The sequence below is a fragment of the Talpa occidentalis genome, unplaced genomic scaffold, assembly GCF_014898055.3.
Source record: "Talpa occidentalis isolate TD23 unplaced genomic scaffold, MPIMG_talOcc4v2.1 talOcc4.4, whole genome shotgun sequence".
NCBI lineage: Eukaryota > Metazoa > Chordata > Mammalia > Eulipotyphla > Talpidae > Talpa > Talpa occidentalis.
This window is the reverse complement of record NW_023604295.1, coordinates 17,681,861-17,701,211: the sequence shown is the minus strand read 5'-3', so window position 1 is coordinate 17,701,211 and position 19,351 is coordinate 17,681,861. Positions and strand designations below refer to the sequence as shown.

Genomic DNA, 19,351 nt, shown 5'->3' with positions numbered 1-19,351 from the left:
TCTCTCTCTAGCTTTTATTTCTTTTCCTGCATCTTCTTTTGACCCTCACCAGGATGGATATCTTTAAAAAATGTTCAATCAGATGTGTATACAAAATACATCCTGGGGCCTCCCTCATGGCGCAAGGGGTTAAACGTCAGCACTATGAAACTATCCCCAGCTACTGCAGCATGAGTTTGATCCCTGACCACGGAGGTGACCCATTTAGAGCAGCAGACCTCTCCTGACTCACCTGCTGCTCCCCTCAGCAGTGTATTTCAGTCAATCTGCCTGTTCTGTTCCCCACTCTGTCTCTGGTGAATCATCTCACACACAACACCACCACCCTGCACCTATACCCCAGTTCTTGTATGCATAAATAAAGCTTTTTAAAAAATAAAAATAAAATACATCTCTATTGAACTTAAAAACAATGAGGAAAACTTGTAGTATTGTTGGCAAGAGAAATGCTTAACTAGCCTAAATTTTAAGCACTCCAGAGTAAAGGTTTGGGAGAGGGTTTACAGAGGAGAAAAAAATGGCAGAGCTAAGTGATTATGTACTTGTATTACTTAAGGTGGTTCTACTAAATGTGTGTAGTAAACTTTAAAACCACTACCTGTACTAGTAGCTTTAGTTTTAGCTTTTGAAAAAGTAAGAACAGGGCCTCCCTGGTGGTGCAAGGGGTTAAGCACAGCACTGTGAAGCTATCTGCAGCCTATGCAGCATGAGTTCAATCCCTGGCCAGGGAGGAGACCCACATTGCACAGCAGACCTCTCTTGTCTCGCCTGCTGCTCCCCTCAGCAGTGTATTTCAGTCAGTCTGCCTGTTCTGTTTTCCACTCTGTCTCTGGTGAATCCTCTCACCACCCCCCACCGGCACCTTTGGCCTGTACCCGTTCTTGTATGCATAAATAAAGCTTTAAAAAAAAAGTAAGAACAGAGCGAGACTTTTAAAAACAAAGAGTTCTATAATCAGGAATTTTTAAAAGTGAGTCAGTAGGCCCAGACTACTACAAGGGAGGGGAATACATAGGCTGAGAATACTGGCAGGCAGGAATTAATAGGGACTATGTTAGAGTCTGTCTGCCACAGTAATCAAGAGAGATCCTAATGATATTATTATAAATTTCATGAAGATACTACATTCTCTCAGCTAAATTTTTGAAAGTCACATTAATTTTAAAATTTACACACACAAACATACACACAATGTCACAAGTATTCTATAGCACACAGTTATGTCATGAGACCTAAATTCTAATGATTTCTAACATAAGAGCTGGGCTATTTATTCCTCAATTTGAAATATATGCATATATAGATATAGATACTTTGAACTTTGAAGGTTCAAAGTGATATTACTTTGAAGGTTCAGCTAAATATCTATATATGCATATATTGCCCATGTGACTATACGGGGTATATAGAAGCACTGTATTTTTTCTTACATAGAGATGAGTCTAATAGCACCTTTGTATTTGATATTGTAAATGTTCTAAGAATAACAGATATTACTAATTACACTTAAGAATTAATATTCTTAGCTTTCCCAGCAAAACATTTCAATTCTTGTAAATGAGAATTAAAATAGTTTTTAAATATAAAAGGCTTTTATATTACATATTTGTTGTAATAAAATTCAAGAAGGAGCATGAGTAAACCTCTGCAAAGCATCTTTAAAAATTCATTGCTGATACGTGACTATTTGTTAAGTATTAAAATTAATAAAAAGCAATTAAATTAAGATAATTAACACAAAGTATAGTATTCATGCTCAGTAGGGTTACTTTATAGTGGATTATAATTGAAAATTGACATCTTCTTAAACAGCATACTAACCAAGGGCTTTTATTTCATCTTGAGAAGAATACATATCAGTATAAATCCAGAGATTAGAAAACCTCTTTGTAATTACACAAATTGGTTCTCTAATATAATGTCAATTTAAATGTTACATAAAGATAGAGCAAGAAAGCTAAAAAGCTAAAATAAATAATCATGTATCCATATAAAGACATATTGTGTCTCTAATAAGAAAATAACAAAGAGCTCAATTCTTATTGGTCAATTCATTTTCCCTGGTATGGAACCTTGTTGAACAAAACAAAAGAGAACAGATAAATTCAAAAGTAGCCAATAAATAACCATGCTAATTCTTGGATCCAGAGGTTTGGATCCAAGAATTAGAAATATTTGTTATACCACTGTTTTAATTGGCACATCCAGTTAAATCTATATGGTAAGGTAAAATGTGCTTCTCACAGTATATAGGAGTTATATGTCAAGAATATTGTCCAAATTTACTGTGTGTCAATGGTCATATTTGAAATAACTGCTTTCTAACTCAAAAATCACTTAAGAAATCATTGGATTGATAAAGTGTTGACTAGAGTCAATTGAGTAGCAAAAGATTCCTGGGTAGTTATTCATATTTTGGATATGATGAACATACCATTATTTTGATATGTAATATCCACTATTCACACTTGTATTAGAGTCCAACAAATATGGGTAAAATCCTTATTATTATATAATAAACACTTTATGGAATACAGGAATAAACAAAAAATTAAATGCAAAGATATATCAGAAGCAATCCATGCTGAAAACTACAAATAATGTCACAAAACCTAGCCTCAAACAGTATATATTATAATATGCAGGTTATTGCCCAATTTGAAACATAATTATTTATTTTTTTATTAATTTTTTTACATCATTGTTCATTTTTAAACAATATTTGCTTCCCCCACCCCCTCAGGTGTAGTCCCCATAGAATTTCCTTCACCAATGCACCCGTGCACCATCACCTCAGTCCACTGTGCTCCTCCCTCCCTCCCTCTGATCCCTCTCCCTCCTCCATCCCTGCAGGATGTCCCTGATTTATAACTGTCTGTATTTGCTTTGCTGTTGAAACATAATTAATTTAGATAAGAAACTATTAAGGGAATATCCTTGTATAAGTCACCATAAGCTCTCTTTCTCCTCTTAGAAATCACTCGAAAGTTGTAATGATAGTAGGAACTTCTCCAACTTCAATTTCAGGGAAACTTGGAAGCAACTGATGTGTATGAACTAAGGAAAAGCTACAGGCAAAATTTTGTAGAAAATCATATGAAAGTTACAGAATTTCTCAGTGGCCCATATTACAGAAAGCACCTGTGAATGTATATTTCCTGAAGGTGGTAACTCATTATTAATTGTGAAATGAATACCCCCTCTTTTTTTTTTTAAACATTTATTTATTTATTTATTTATACAAGCACTGGGTACAGTCAGAAGCGCGGGAGGGTGAGAGAATTCACCAGAGCCAGATCGGGGAGCAGAGCAGGCAGAAGGACCGAAGTACACTGCTGAGGGGAGCAGCGGGCGGCAGGAGAGGTCTGTGTGCCATGAGGGACCCCCCTCTGGTGGCCGGGGAGCAGCCAGGGATCGAACCGGTGCTGCAGAGGCTGCGGGCAGCTTCACAGCCCAGCGCTCAACCGCTGCACCACTGGGGAGGCCCGAGTACCCCCTCTTTGCAGTATAACTAGGCACAGGTCTGAGCAGCACCCTTGACAAATTTTCCCCCACTCCGGACCTGAAGAGGTTCAGATGAAATAAGCAGTGGAAGTAGGATACACCAAAAAATTTCCCTGAAGAGAAACTTTAGCAGGAAGCAGTCTAGAGAGAATTTGTCAACAGATGAAAGACAATTTAGATTTTGAAATCTGGAAGAATATTCCAGCATCACTAGTTATAGAAACTTTCTGTAAATAGCTCATCCAGGAAAACTCCCAACTCATTCAGTGATGAGTGATACAAAGGGGACGAGAGCAGCATCTACACAAAGACAACACCCAAGATGAGACATAAAGCACCGCGCAGAGTAAACACATCACCAGGTGCCTGTGAAAATCAGGAAGAAATATCTTAGCATAAATTGAAAAAATAAAACACCTCATGAAACAAGAGCCCCTATAATATTAGACCAGGAAAAAAAAAATATTCCTCAGCAAGAAATACCAAGAAAAAATGTGAACTGAAACTTGAACTATCTTCCCTCAGTAAAGAAATAGAAAACAGTTGCAGAAACAAAGGGAATTGTGAAGGCTCCTAAGAGGATTGACAACAGATAGAGAAGAGAAACGTGACAAATGAAAGATAAAACCTTGAAAAAAAGACTTCAAATGTTAGTTGTTTAAATTAAGAGGTCTTCCCAATACACATAATTGTAATCTTTGACAAAGAATGACAAACAAAACAACCAAAACCAGAAAAACATTGAAAGGTATAATTTTTAAAAAATTTATGACAGACTACCAAAGGGTAAATACCATATGATTCTCTTATTTGATGGACCTAGAATATTCAAATTTAGACAGAAAGTAAAATGGTTAGATGATAGCTGTCAGGAGCTGGGGAAGAGGGAATGGAGAGCTTTTGTGTAATGGATCTGGGGTTTCAGTTTGGGAAGATGAAAAGTCCTGAAGAGGGATGTTGGTGATAGCTGTGGAGCAAAGCAAATATGTGTCGTGCTGCCGCACTATACACTAAAAATGGTTAAAAGGGTAAAGTTTAGATTATGGATAGTTTACATATTTTATGTGTAGATTATGAAAGAGGACTTACCTTTCCATAGTGAAAAGGAACATTGGTGTCATAAAATTTGACCTAGAACAGGCCAAGATCTAGTCAATTAAAAATTGGCCATTTAAGAGTGGTGAAAGTTTCAGAACACTTGTAAAGGACAAATCAAGCTGTTCTCAAATTTCTTGTGAAAACACCAAAAGCAAGAGCACAATATCCAAAAATTTCTTAAGAAAATGCATGAATCTTGGATTAGATATCCAGATAAGTGAGACTCGGGTATAAAAGTTAATGTGTTAAATTTCCAAGAAATATGGAATTTTATGCCCAAGAAACCCTTTTAAGAAAACCACTGGAGGAAGAGACTCCAACTAATTAAGGAAAGATGGCTGAAAATATGACAAAAGAACTAGAAGAAAACATTGAATATATTTAGCTGTGAAACAAATCGGAGGGGATAAGTCAGAGTAGGCAAAGATATTCTCTGATAGTAAAGAGACCATAAGAGAAAAAGTAGGACTGATTGGAACAAAAATTTCCTGATTGTCTCTTCTGAAATACCTGGGAGTCAAAAATACCACTAACAGATGACAAATAAAATACAAATATACTCTATATGTATATATGCATAAATATCCATTTATTACCACAATAATGTAAAAATTCAGTGGTTAATGCAGTGTTCTTTAATTCTCAAGAATCTGCAGTTTTACTGGGGCAACTCTGTTTCAGGATGCAAGTCTCTGAGTCTTGTCTATGTGGTATTCACCCTTTCAGGGATAGTGGACTAGCTGACCAGGCCTGATGCTATAACCAACACTAGAAAGTACTGGGGATATAGTATTTCCTCCATATACCTTGCATTCTGGTTTGGAGAGACAAACAATAATAAGCAAAAAAAAAAAATGTGATATGATAGCAGCTGATAGGTTCTATGGAGAAATCAAAGTTGGGAAGGGCAGTAGAGACATAGGTTTCCATTTGAATATAGTGAAAAGGAGATCTTAATGTTTTGAAGGAAGTTACCTGGATAAGGATGTGTTGAGAGAAGGGTGTCGGTGAGTACATAAAAGAGACAAGGAATGAATAACAAATTTTTACCTCTATACATCTGATACATTTTGAACCAAGTGGCTATAGTAATTTTGAAAAAGATTTTAAATTAAAATGTACTATTTAGAGAACTAGCATGATTTGGGGAAACAAACTGAACCATGACAGGATATTTGGGTTTTGGTTCAGATTTGGTTACTATCTTGCTCATGACTGGATAAGCAACTTAATCCCCTGGGTTTAGTTTCTGGATCTGTAAAAATAGTGGGCCTGCAATAGGTGCTCTTCAAATTCTTCCATCCTTTAATATTCTGTGGGTCTATGATTTAATATAGTGTTCACCAAACTGTGCCCTAGGAAAATAGGTTTGGATTCCAGCCATCCTTCAACCTTTTTTATCAATATCTCTGTCCTCTGCTTCCCTGCAACACACAAGTAATGAATAACTTTTTCCATTTCTAAAATTATACAATTCGAATCATGTAAGGAATAAATATTAGAAGGCTTGTGAAACAGCATTTTTCAAGGGATTCAAACTAAATGACAACAGGAAAATTCCCTTAAAAAATAATACCAAACTATCCTTTTAGGCTCATCATCATTATAATAAAATCATGAGTCTATTTAAATATGTAAATATACACTACACTTAATGTAAATGTTGTATTCTTTTGTACATTGATATATGGCTTTTGGGAAAGCCCCAGGAAATTTTGTATTCATTTCAAGATTAAATGCAATTAAAATTGTGGGTGAAATATTACTTCCTCTATGTTATTTGGCAATGCATGCTATAATATGCTCTCTGTTAGTCTTATAGTTGTGCACCTAAATTCTTTCTCCTATCTTTGCATTAATGGATTTAATTCCCTAGAGTAAGAACTCAGTTCCTTGATGATGCACCCACTACAGACTTCAGTATAAATATGTGCTCAGATATGATTCTATATTAATTGACCCATGATATGAGGGAAAAGTATGAGGTAGAAGGTCAGGCAGTACAGCCCTCTTACAGGATGATGACTTCTAAATAACCTTTCTCCTAATGTAAATGAATAAATAAGAAAACTAGGCAAAGTATTCAAAGTCTTCCAATCTACAAGGTCAAAGCCTCTTCCCAAAGATAACAAATGTCTCAAGTTGGAGATCCTACCATTTATGCAAGGAAAATATTTGCATTGTTGCAAAATACAATAATGGGATTTTTACTCTCCAATCCATGGGGGATTTCCTAAGGACAAGAGAAAGCTGACTGTGACTTTTATAAATAGCTTTTGCTTCAAAATTCAGATAGAAAGAAGGTCATTGAGAGCAAGATTGCAATATTTGATACCATCGCCACACGTCCTTGGGAAACATGGAATTTGACTGGTGTGCCATCTTGTTTGGGTGTCTTATTACACTTCCATTTTCACTGGGGAGCTCCTGAAACTGTGCCTTCTGTGTCTAGGAAGTTATAATACTATTTCAAATCTTGTACTACAGGGCCTCCCTGGTGGCACAAGGGGTTAAGCACAGGACTGTGACGTTACCCACAGTCACTGCAGCACGAATTTGATCCCCAGCCAGGGAGCTACCCACATGGTGCAGCAGACCTCTCCTGACTCACCCCGCTGCTCCCCTTAGCAGTGTTTTTCAGTTGATCTGCCTGTTCTATTCCCCACTCTGTCCTCTGTCTCTGGTGAATCCATTCACCCCCCATACCTCAGGCCTGTACCCCAATTCTTGTATGCATAATCTTTTTTAAAAAATTTTGTACTATAGTCAGAATCAGTTTTTCCAAAATAAATGTTCCCACATATCCCTATATCCCTATTCCTATATTATTATATGCTGTTTATTACCCATGTATAAAACTATGTGTTTTGTGATTTTTTTTTCATGAGCATCTCTCCCTAAAATCAGAGGGGCAGGTTTGACCACTCTTTAGCCAGAGAGGGATCATGTTAATAAAAACAAGATTCAGTCAAGGCAATAAAATTGCATCTCACTTCTTTGTAGGTCAGAAACAGCTGTACTAGTGTGTGAGCCAGCAAAAGTTTGGGTGGGTCAGCTTGCAAAAATTCTGTTCTCATTACCCTCAGTTATCATGGCTGTCACCTGTTTTGAATTTCTTACTCTTATTCCTTGACTAATTTTCCATTATAGAATTTATTTGTTTGCATGTAGCACATCAATGATATGTAAAGGGTATCTAAATATTCTCTTTATAGTTATCCATTCTATTCTTTTTGTGTTAAATTACCATATTATTCCCATGTAAAAACCCATAACAATTATATGAAAACCAGAATAATAAGTGAAATGTTGCAATCTCTAGACAAATAATACTCTAATAATGATTTGATAAAATAATTGTCCTTCACTCAAGCTTATAGAAGATTTTCCCTAAAACTGAAAAAAAAGTCTTCAATTTGTTCAATTATATTTCTTTTTCTTTCTGCCAGCATTCAAGTATGTCATAAAATTGAACTGGAAAATATCTTTCTTTGAATAAATAGCTTTGTAGAAAAAAATGCTTTAAAATTATAATTTGGATTATTTGTTCTTAGGAAATTGAAATCCCACCATTTCAAAAACTATTGTATTTAAACCTGAGAAATAGCTGAAACCAAAATGTTATTTTACAGTGTTTATTAAAAGTATACAGAAGTTGGTATAAAAACCAAAATCAGTTATTTAAGAAAATAGACCAGAAGCAAACACAGGAAAAGTTGAACTGAATGATAAAATATTAAATATATCAGATCCAGAAATTAATCATGACATTAGTCTAAGATGGATACATGACAACCAATTGCATGGACATATCCCTAATGCTTCTTTATTCTTCAACTTAATAGAAAATTATCCTGATTTTGTTGCTCAAAGGATATTTATGGATTTAAACTTAGTTACCCTGCTGTTTCCCAGAGGGATATACTCTTAAACATATTGGAACATTAATATTGTTATCACTAAAACTACTTAGTGCTTCCTGAGACCTTGATCCCTGCAAGTGGTGAGCTGACTTAGCAAAGTCATTAGCTCACCAACCAACCGTTTTTATTTCACAAGACCCATGAATTAGCAAAATGCCTTCAGGGGTTTCCACATTGTGTGAAAGAGAACACAGCTTTTTCTGGAACATCTGAATCACTAAGTACAACTAAAAGTATTAAGTCAGAAGAAAATAAATTCTTGAACCTTCCTTGCCTCTGTAGCTGCTGAGATAGATGGCCTATTGTAGATATGAGAGACACTAATCAGCCAGACCAGCACAGCTCCTAAGACCGGCATAAGCCTCTTCTGTGTTGACTCATTCCCAATTCAATTGCTAGGTTCAAAACTCTGGATTAAGTTCAGTGCAAATATATAGAAGAACAAACTCTAGATCCTGCCTTGAAGGACCTCATAGTCTATGAAAAGAGGTAATAATTCTATACAAAGAGTTGGGTAAATTGTGAACACTAAAGTCACCCATTTGAGCTTTCCTCAGTTGACATGGGTCAAATCTGGGTCTTGCATCTCCTAACCCCTGCCACACAGCATCCTTCCTAACTTCTTCTCCATATTCTCTTCTCTATCCCTTGTTTGAGGTGAAAACCTAATATAGTTTACCCATGTTTAGGGTCAAAATCTAATATGGTTTCCCCCTAAATCACTGATGGTTCCCTCATCTCATTGCTTCTGCAAAATGACATTTCTAAAACACATATCTAATCATATTTCTTGTCAGCACCCTATAAACTGAGCCCCAAATGCTTTTGTAGACCAGTCTTCTGCCCCGCTACTTTCTCACTGTGTTTCCCTATTTACTACCACTTCCCTCTGCACAAATTCCAGTCATTCTGAATTACTCAGTTGTCCTTTGTTCATGTGCATACATCTGAAATGCCCTGTGCTCCCCATTGTACTCTGCATGCTCCAGGTGAACTCTTATTCTTCTTTCCTTCTCAGTCCATCCAAGCACTTTTGCTCTGTGCTTTATTTCATAATGATGCAGATTATAAAATATAGTCATGTGTTCATATAATACCATCTATTGCTCTATACTTTCAGAACTTTTAACCTAATGTTGTAGTTGATCTCATGTCTGTTTCCCACTAGATTGCTTACATCTTCAGGGTAGGAATATTAGGAACAGTATAAGTTTTATTGTCTCTTTTCCCCAGCTCTTAGTGTAATACTGGAGGTTTGGTGCAGTCTCAATAAATATTGAATGAAATATTCATTTATAAAATAATAACCAAAAATAGCACATGGAAAATGCTATAATAGTTGCAGTGTACATCAAGCTGAGAAAATCAGGAAAGGTTTCATGGTATAAGTTGTACTTGAGTGAAACACAAAAACAATGCACAGAATTTGAAAAAAAGAAAATGGAAGTGAGAAAAGTTTGGGGAAATGTGTGATCAATACCAAGAAGTTGAAAAAAAATTTCCTGTAGATGAGAAACTGGCCTAAATAGAGAATAAGCTGCGAGGAGAAAGCATACATTGTACAAAAAATGAAGAATGATACAAAAAATATATAAAATAATTTTAAAAATTCAAAAAATAGAGAGTAAATGAAAAAATACTGTAGTAAATAAATAAGGTAGAAAACTCTCCTTGCTTTTATTTAAATAAAATCAAACTTTAGATTCAGACAACAGAATAGTGGTAACCTGGGAGAACATGGGTTAGGAAGGATAAAATGCACAAAGGAGCTCAGTTATACAAATTTGAATGAAGACTAGATTTTTGGTGGTAGTACAAAATGTAGTGCATACAGAGGTAGAATTAAAAAATTCAGCTATACACTTGAATTTAAAAAAAAAAAGAAAAACAAAAGTTAGCTGGAAGAATTAGTTGTTAGAAGTCATAAATATCTGGTTAAAGACTAAGTTCACATATTTTCTCTAAGGGATAAAACATGGTTATATTGAAGTGTCCTTGTCTTTTCATACACACACCTGTAAGCACCTAAACTCTGTCAGCACAAGTAATTTTATTTTATTTTTTTAATATTTTAGTTTTTCTACTTTTTTTTTTAAGATTTATTTTTATTTAATTATACAAGCACTGGGTACAGTCAGAAGTGCGGGAGGGTGAGAGAATCCACCAGAGCCAAAGTGGGGAACAGAGCAGGCAGAAGGACCAAAGTACACTGCTGAGGGGAGCAGCGGGCGGCAGGAGAGGTCTGTGTGCCATGTGGGACCCTCCTCCAGTGGCCGGGGAGCAGCCGGGGATTGAACCGGTGCTGTAGATGCTGCGGGCAGCCTTGCAACCCAGCGCTCAACCCCTGCACCACTGGGAAGGCCCAGCACAAGTAATTTTAATAAGTTAAACAGTAAGTAAGTTAGGGAAGGTATTATGAGAGTTCGCATACAATTGTTTTTTCTCTAGAAAGTATGGTTACATTAAAAAATAGATGAAACTGCTATAGTTATAACTATAGACATAGATATAGATGTGGATGTAGACATAGATACAGAGATTAACATGATATTCTGGCACATGTAAGGCCAAGAAATGAAATGTTGACATAGTGTGGAAGAAGGGTTTGGGCAAACTAAACTTGGAAAATTGCAATTCAGTCTATAAAATACAAGGAGGAACAATTTACATAATTTAGTCAAAGAATCTGCTTTTATCTATTATCTCGTCCTATTAATTTGCTTTCTTTATACCAACCAGGCAAGTTTACTGAAGGCAGGACCATTTGCTATTTATTTTGAAGCCCTCCCCCAACAGAATGTAGGGTCTATTTTAGCTGATCAACAAAATTGAATTGATCTGACCACAGATGAATAGTTAATGCAACCTCTTGCATGCACTGGCTGCTCTCTCTCTATGGCATTTGACTTTTGTTTGAAATGTGCGTCCCCTGAACCACGGCAAAGGCGTTGTTACACTTACCTGTCTGGGGTCTATTTTATGAACGCTGGCCACAAATCACACCCATGCACTGTGCTGTTGAAAGCACTGAGACTATAGGGCTCAGCTCCCATGTTCTTTTATAGTTCAGTGGCCCCTGCTGTTTAATCATACTGCATATACTGCACACAAAAAAATATGTACCAGTTTGAGGAAGCACTGTCTTATTGTAACAGTAAATATACTGTCTTATGCTAAAGTTACTGAGACTATCCTGTTGGCCAACAAATTATTCTTAACAAAAATAGTAACAATTGTGCATCCATCTACAGTTCAAAAAAAAAACTGTATTTATCTTTCCAATAGTAAAATGTAACAAGGGAATTAAGACACTGAATCTTTTATGCTCTCTTTATTCTGTTTTCTCTTTGTGGAAAGCAAGCTGCGCTGTATAAAGTATCACCTCGAGAAAAAAAGAATGCCAGAAATATGTGTGGTTACCACTTAACAAAGTCCTATTAGCTACTTCGATGAGAGTTTGCTCCCTTCTCTCCAAATGGTTTTTTATCATGATTTAGATGTGCAGGGAAATTGCGTGCTGGTATTCGCCAACCTTGAATACTGCACGTTCTGTCCAGAACAGCTATTATAAGGCTTTCTAAAAATCTTTGTAATTTCTAGGGAGATCTGGAAACCGTCTTTTAAAGTATTTTGGCTTTCTCCCTCTCTTTCCTCAGCAAATTCTAAAGTAATTGGACTGTATTTAGCCAATAATGATCTAGTTTGAATTTTTAAAATATCAAAGTTGGTAGGGAATTGCCTTTCAGCAATGTGGGGCTTTGAAAGAGACCTCGTGAATTACTACTGCTCTTGTCTGTCTATACATGACAGGTCTACTATTCCTCTGCTTAATTCAGGCAAAGGAACCGTTGGATCTAAATGTCTGACTGAGTGACCAGTGGTTTGACTGAGTTCCCAGCCATTGGGACTGCGCTGGCCGTGCGTGTCCACCCAGGCTTTGTTTGCATGCTGGCAGTTTCTGCAGAGAACACACAGCATATGCCAGGTGGCCATGTGTCTCCAGCAGAGGGAAGGCAGAACAAAGCAAAAAAAGCTTCCATTTGGACAGAGATACTTTAAGCCCTCTGACTGCCAGTAATATATTAAAGTGAGAAGAAAATGCAATGATGCCTGAATATATTCAATAGTGAACAACTTCGAGGCTGAGATTCAGATCACAAATCTTCCTCTGCTGCTGCTGACAAGCTCAGCTTGAGCGTGGCTGCAGGAGACAAAGAAACCTGCTCTAAGAGGAAAATAGGAGAGGAGATTTTCACCGATTTTAATTGATCTCAGATGCGTGTTTTAGGAACCTATTACATCATAACTGTTGTATTCTTATGTCCTAAGTCTGTTCTCTTGAAGGTGAGCGTAGGGCAAACTGGTTAGCGATGGTGAATATAAGAACTTGCTCTCCTGCCCAACTCTTTGCTCTTTATTGATAAATCCTTTTGGCACTTACTATAATGCTCATCACCATCTTCCCCTCAACACTGAAATAGAGTGGGCAATAGATGCTAATGCCATCCCAGAAGTGTTGGGGACTACAAACTAGTATTTTAGACAGGAGATAGAATGGTGTGCATTACTTAGGAAGAGGAATGGATGACTTCTCATATCAATGTAATGTTGCCCTCACCCCATGCCTCATGCTTTAGGATAAATAAAAATGTTTCTCTGCATCATTTTCCCATTACTCATTTATTGAGCAGCTGTTATAGGCTAGGGAGTATGCAGGAAGACTCACCTTCGATATTTTTATTTTCCCAACAGTGTTACTAAGCCCCATTGTATTCATCTTACAGATAAGAATACTGACCTTCAGAGTAGTTAACTTGCCCAGGCTCTCTCAGCTAATTGATACAAGAGGGAGTTAGATGCAGGTTATCTGATTCCAAAGCCTGTGCTAATCACACTACACCAAGCTACAACTTAATTCATAAATTAGTCAGTTTGCAAGGATCTCTCGGGTGCCCTGTACTTCTACAAGCTGTGTCATTTAATCAACACAAAATGAGTCCTCTAATGGAGTACTACCCTAAAAATTCCATGTCCTAGAACACTAAGACTCTTGGCAGCCAGCTGCTCCAACACTGGATCAAAATTCAAACATGGGTCTACCTCACTGTATATCTCAATGGCATTCTAGAAGTTCCATTGATCTGAACTCAAGAGAGTTTAAAGTATTAAGTCTCACTCTTAATGAAAGTGTAATGGCTTATAGTTGCCTGTTGATTTTGATTTTTACTTTATTATAATTACTTTATTATAATTAGTTTTTTCCTGATCCCTTGTTTGGATCAGAGACATTCTGCAGGGCAGGAGAAGGGAGTAGGATCAAAACAAGGGACCATGGGGATAGTTCAGGGGTGAATGGATGATGAGAATTCCACAGAGACAATAGCCAAGATTAAAATACATACATTGTACACAAATGAAAAATGATGTAAAAAATATATAAATTTAAAAAAAAGTACATGTCATTTCAAAAATTAACAAAACCGATGCCATTTGAATGGACTTTATAATCCTAGGACTTCATGCAGCTGCACTATTTGTTCTGTTAGGAAGGCATTTCTTTCTATTCTATCAGACAATTTACTTCCATTTGATTCTTCATAACATGTTCTGACATATGTTTTTGGACACACACTTTAATTCTCTAAGACTGAACTAGTTGTTCCCTCCTTGATGCTCCAACAGTTCTGTACTTACATCTGTATAAACCATGCTGCCAGATTGTGCTGGGTTGTTATTTGTTTCCCTGTATGACTCCTCCAGGCAACTTGTGATCTCCTGGAAGACACATTTCGTATCTTATTGACCTTTGACTGGCAGTTCTCAGGGTAGTGTCTTATCACAGTAGGTATTCAAATCATGTTCTATGAGAGAATGCAATTAAGCGACATAAGAATAAGAAGCCATCAGAGAAAATAAAGGTGGGCATGTGTTTGTGTGTTTAAAAGGCATTGTGGAAAAGGGAGAAATGCCATTTATATGGAAGGGACAAAATTAGATTACCTCTTATCTGGCTTTTTAAAGGGATTTTGTTGAGCTAAAAAACCTGTATTTGTAGAAAAGCCTTACCTGAGCTGCCAATATCATGTAAGATTATTAAAAGAAGAATTTTAAAGATCTAATTTACTTTTTGTCATGCACGGCTTGCTATTTGCATTCCACTCTGGTTGAACATTGAAATGAGACAAGCCTTTATCACCTTTGTGTCTGGTCACGTCTGCTTCCTGGTCTCCCTTGCTGCACAGCGCTGCAGTTCCAGGCTGTAAACACAGCAGCAAAATGGTTCAGGAAAAGAAAAAGAATGCTTTGGCTCATAATTGGATGAAAATACATTTAATGAAAACATTTCTATCAGTAGCAGGCTTTTTATAAATTCTTCTTTTCCTTACAATTAAATTTTCTGAAATGCAGACATTGGGCGTTAAGCGTCTCATGGAGGTAATGTTGGCATCGGATCAGTTCAACTGGCTTGCCAGGGCTTAAAGGGAAAACAGAATGCGAAACGCTGTAATTGTATAGTTCTTGTAGAAGTGAGGAAATCGCAACCTGCACAAAAACCTCAAGGAATATGTGCCTAAATCTGCCCATGGAGAGAAAGAGATGTATGTTTTCTGTTTGGAAGATGATCCTAGAAACCTATTTGGGGTTTATTTTAGTTTACAGATCCATCTCAGCAAACAGATGCGCCGAACATGAACTTTATGTTCACTGGCTCAGGAAATGGAGCTGAGAATTTAAGTCATTTCCATTTTTATTATGTAGTATGACTGGTGCTTCTTTGTTCCTTCCTAATCAACTTCAGTCCCCCTGAAAATACCCTAACTGATAGCTTCTAACAGGGTTAGATTGTGTGAGCTGAATGTAGACTTGTTTATGACTGCCTTATCCACATATGCACCTGACATGCTTTCTCTCGGTGGAACAACAAATTGGATTTTTCAAGAGCAGAGGGAGGTGCACACTCCTTCTAATAAAGTTAATATGATACCACTTGTGTATGGTAGAGTCTTTGGAAATGAATTAAAATATATTCTTGAGGCATTAAGCATAGGAAACTCAGAATCTACAAACTCGTTAAAGAATAAATTGTACCAGACTCCCAAGTGGTGGTCAAGACCCCTGTCTGGGCAGGTGCCCCGGCTCTTCATCCATTGCCCACAAGAGTGGTGTTCCTCCCCTCTTTGATGTCTCTGTGTTTGTGCTGATTAATTATATGCATCCACTTGACTGGCTAAGGGATGTCCAGATAGCTGGTAAAACATTTCTGGGTGTGTTTATGAGAGTGTTTCCAGAAAAATTAGCATTTGAATCAGTAGACTGAGTAAAGAATACAGGTGTTCCAGGATGCAGGTAGACATTGTTTCTAGTCCCTCGGGGGCCCAAATAAAACAATAGGGCTTAGGCATAACAAATCTGCTTTCTCCTTCAGCCCACACACCACCACTCCAGAGTTTTGGGCTTTTGCACTCAGATTAGAACTTACACTCCCACACCCAAACCCCAATCTCAGACTTTTGAACTCAAAATTAAACTACCAGGTTTACTTTCCTGGGACTTCAGCTTGCAGATGTCAGATTGTGGAAACTTCTGGGCCTCTTTATAATAAACATCTGTCTGTCTGTCTGTCTGTCTGTCTCGACAGCTCTTTTAATTTCCTTACAAAATATAGATTTTACTTGCTTTATGTTTTCTCAGTCTTTGCCATAGATGTCAAATGTTGAATGAAAGATAGATAAACTGGCTCACAATGGCTTCCTTCACATGTCATTTAATCAATCCAAAACTATCTGGTGTGTTATTTTATTCAAGTGACCATTTACATAGCATATAGGGTTGCTTTATTTTATAGAGTACTACTGGTAATTCTGTCTGGAGAACTTTAATAATATGCTCCTAGAAATGATTGCTACAAATTGCAAACCTCAGTAAGACTTGGCCAATGAGAACATCAATAAGAGAATGAGAGGAGAGAAAATTCTGCATTTACTCTCCCTTACCTCCCTGCTTTTATCAGAGTCCTCCCTCTATGGTCTTTACTCCACAGTCTACCATCACTATATGTCTTTCCCGTGTCCATTTAGTCCTTGAAGTAGCCAAGCCTCCCTAATTTTGCTACTGCTTTGCTGTCTCACCAATGTGTGTTTGTTCTCTCATCCTGTGTACAATTCTATAGGTTATTCTTTGTTTCAAAACTTTTCATGTAAACTATCTGAGAAAAATTTGGTGTCTTGCTAGGACTCTATAAAACAAAGCAACCCTATATGCTAAGTAATGGTCACTTGAATAAAATAACACACCAGATAGTTATGGATTGATTAAATGACATGAGGAGGCCATTGTGAGCGAGTTTGTCTAACTTTTGTTCAGCATTTGACATCCATGGCAAAGGCTGAGAGAACATAAAGCAAGTAAAATCTATATTTTCTAAGGAAATTAAAAGAGCTGGCAAAAACCTTCCAGATTCTCTAAGGAATCTACTGTTGAGTGGAAATGATTTCTATCAATAGATATGTAAGAGCAGACTTGTATTCTCTTGTCTGGAACACAGCATCAAGTAAGGAGGAAGGGATAAGGAAGACCCACTAGAACATCATCCCCTTTCATTCCACATGACAAGGACAGGCTGGACGCCAGGACACCACAAAAGAGAAAGTTTTCTAAATACCGGATGGTCTCACTCATAGCAGGAATCTAGAAAACTTAAATAAGGGACCAGGAAAAAGAATAACTATAAGAAAGAAAATATCAAAATCAACAAACAACTATGAACCAGAGACACTCTATGGGGGGTGGGCAGTGGGGTAAGGAGGGATTGGGGTCAAAATAAGGGGGTTGTAATTGTATGGGGAATATAAAAATAAAATTTAAATTAAAAAAGGAGAAAGTTTTCTAGCACACCTTTGTGCCTAGAAAATAAGGAAATTCTCAAAAAATTATCTGAACACACTGGGAGGACAAAGAACTTAAATCAGACAAACCTGGCTATTTTGAGTCCCACATACACAATGATAAACTCACTGAATAAAATGAGAATCCTTGGGTTCAAATGGAAATAGAAAGGGTCCGGGGATAAGTAAAAGAGCAGGAGGCAGTTCTCCCTTACAGTAGGATAATAACGAACAAATATAGAATGATAGAGATAATAAACTCTAATAATCAATGGATGCTAAAATAATGGATAAAACCTGATGAAGAAGAGGTCATGTCAGAATCTAAAAAAAAAAAAAAAAAAAATCTCACCACCAACTCATTCCTAATTACTAAGGGAAAGATAACTTCAATCTGGCAAAACTTGGCAGATACCACCTTAGTCAAAGGATCTAAATTAATGGCTTAAATATGGGCAAAATACCATGATGTGCTTCCTGATATGATATACTAAGAACACAATATCATTTTTGTGATATTCTTGCCTCCATTATCTGTGATTTTGATGCAAAGAAATCATTTTTTTCATGGTGCTCACCTGACAGCAATTTCAACCTCGTGTTTTCTAACACACCTGCTGAGATGTTACAAGATGAAGCGGGTGGAAAGGAATTGTCAAAGATGGTTGGCATTCCAGAAGATGGATGGCATTCCTTTATTTGAAGGCACAACTGTAAAACTTAAGACTATGAGGAGATTATCACTAAAAGAGAGAGTTTAAAACATGACAATTGAAAGAGAGAACACAGATATGGAAGAGTAGGGGGACAGATCATAGTTCTTCTACTCTGAAACTTTTCTTTTTACTCTGGCTATTAATACTCCAGGGTTTGTGCTTAGGTATATTTATTGTATTTAGAATATGTTAGTCTATTAAACATTTCTTTCTCCTATTTTTCTTCTCTCAATCCTTCTGTCAGACACATTCCAGTACTCTATTGTATCAGATATTCAACATGTCAGTTTTTAACTTGATTGTGTTTTCTTTATTACTATTCAATTATCAGTGTCTCATTCATTCTAGATCCCAGGTTTTGGTGAAATCCAGTTTTAAATCAGTGTTGATATTGGTTGCTAAGAGATTTCTATTTAATGTGTTTCTCCTTTATTCACTGCAATTGTTTCAACATATTGCACATTTTTCCTCTAGTTCAGATATCCATTTTTGAATACATACAAGAACTTTGCTATTATAAATTCTGAAACATCTTAACTTTAATCCCAAACCCACCAGAAATACAATTTAAATAAACATTAACTAAATAATGAAACTAAGGCATTGTGCTCTCTTTCCACCTATGAATTTAGAATGAAAGGTACAATCACATATCAGAGGGCTTTGTTGGCAAATTCTGAAACATTTATAAAAGTATATCAGTGCACTTATTTTGGGAGTTACTGCTCTTGACACAACTGCTTAAAATGTTATGGGGAAGTTTTATAAACATGATTCTTAGTTGTAAAAAAAATGTATATTTGAACAATTTAAATGTATTTTTTTTTAAATACAAGCATGCCCTAATTTAGTAGAAGCCACAATCAAGGAAAATTTCAAATCAGAAAGCTTTGGAAGTGAAAAAGAACAAAGAAGCAGACACCTCGAGCTAGCCTATCATATTCTCATAAAGAGGTTATTTGTGATTCTTTATTCACCAGGGGCTTCTTTCCTAGTGGAGCTCACATGTCCATGTCCCATACAGGTTCTTGCCTACCCCTCTGCATATAACCTTAAGCCCTAACTGTTGCTCCCCAAGAATAATTCTTTCCTCTACTGAAAACCCTCTTTGATCAACCTTTCTCTGAAATGACCTGAACTTCACCTGATCCTCTCCTCCTGAAATGCTATGTGCATTATTAAATCTCTTCAAGTTAGAATTTTTCTTGAGAGGCTTCTTGTATCT

At 36.6% G+C, this 19,351-nt stretch overlaps 1 long non-coding RNA gene across 11 annotated transcripts in view; it reads right to left on the bottom strand.

The window, feature by feature from the left end:
* Nucleotides 1-19,351, bottom strand: part of LOC119257266 (uncharacterized) — a 75,112-nt gene that overhangs the window by 15,279 nt on the left and 40,482 nt on the right. For 7 of the 11 annotated variants that reach the window (XR_008553783.1, XR_008553785.1, XR_005127987.2 and 4 more), the window contains 2 exons: nt 14,722-14,782; nt 14,220-14,386 (listed from right to left, as the gene is read on the bottom strand). This is a non-coding gene — a long non-coding RNA (uncharacterized LOC119257266). Of the gene's footprint in view, nt 1-11,486; nt 11,627-12,684; nt 12,727-14,219; nt 14,387-14,721; nt 14,783-14,911; nt 15,001-19,351 lie in introns of those variants that run through there. The other 4 variants (XR_008553790.1, XR_008553784.1, XR_008553789.1 and 1 more) reach the window with 4 other exon arrangements.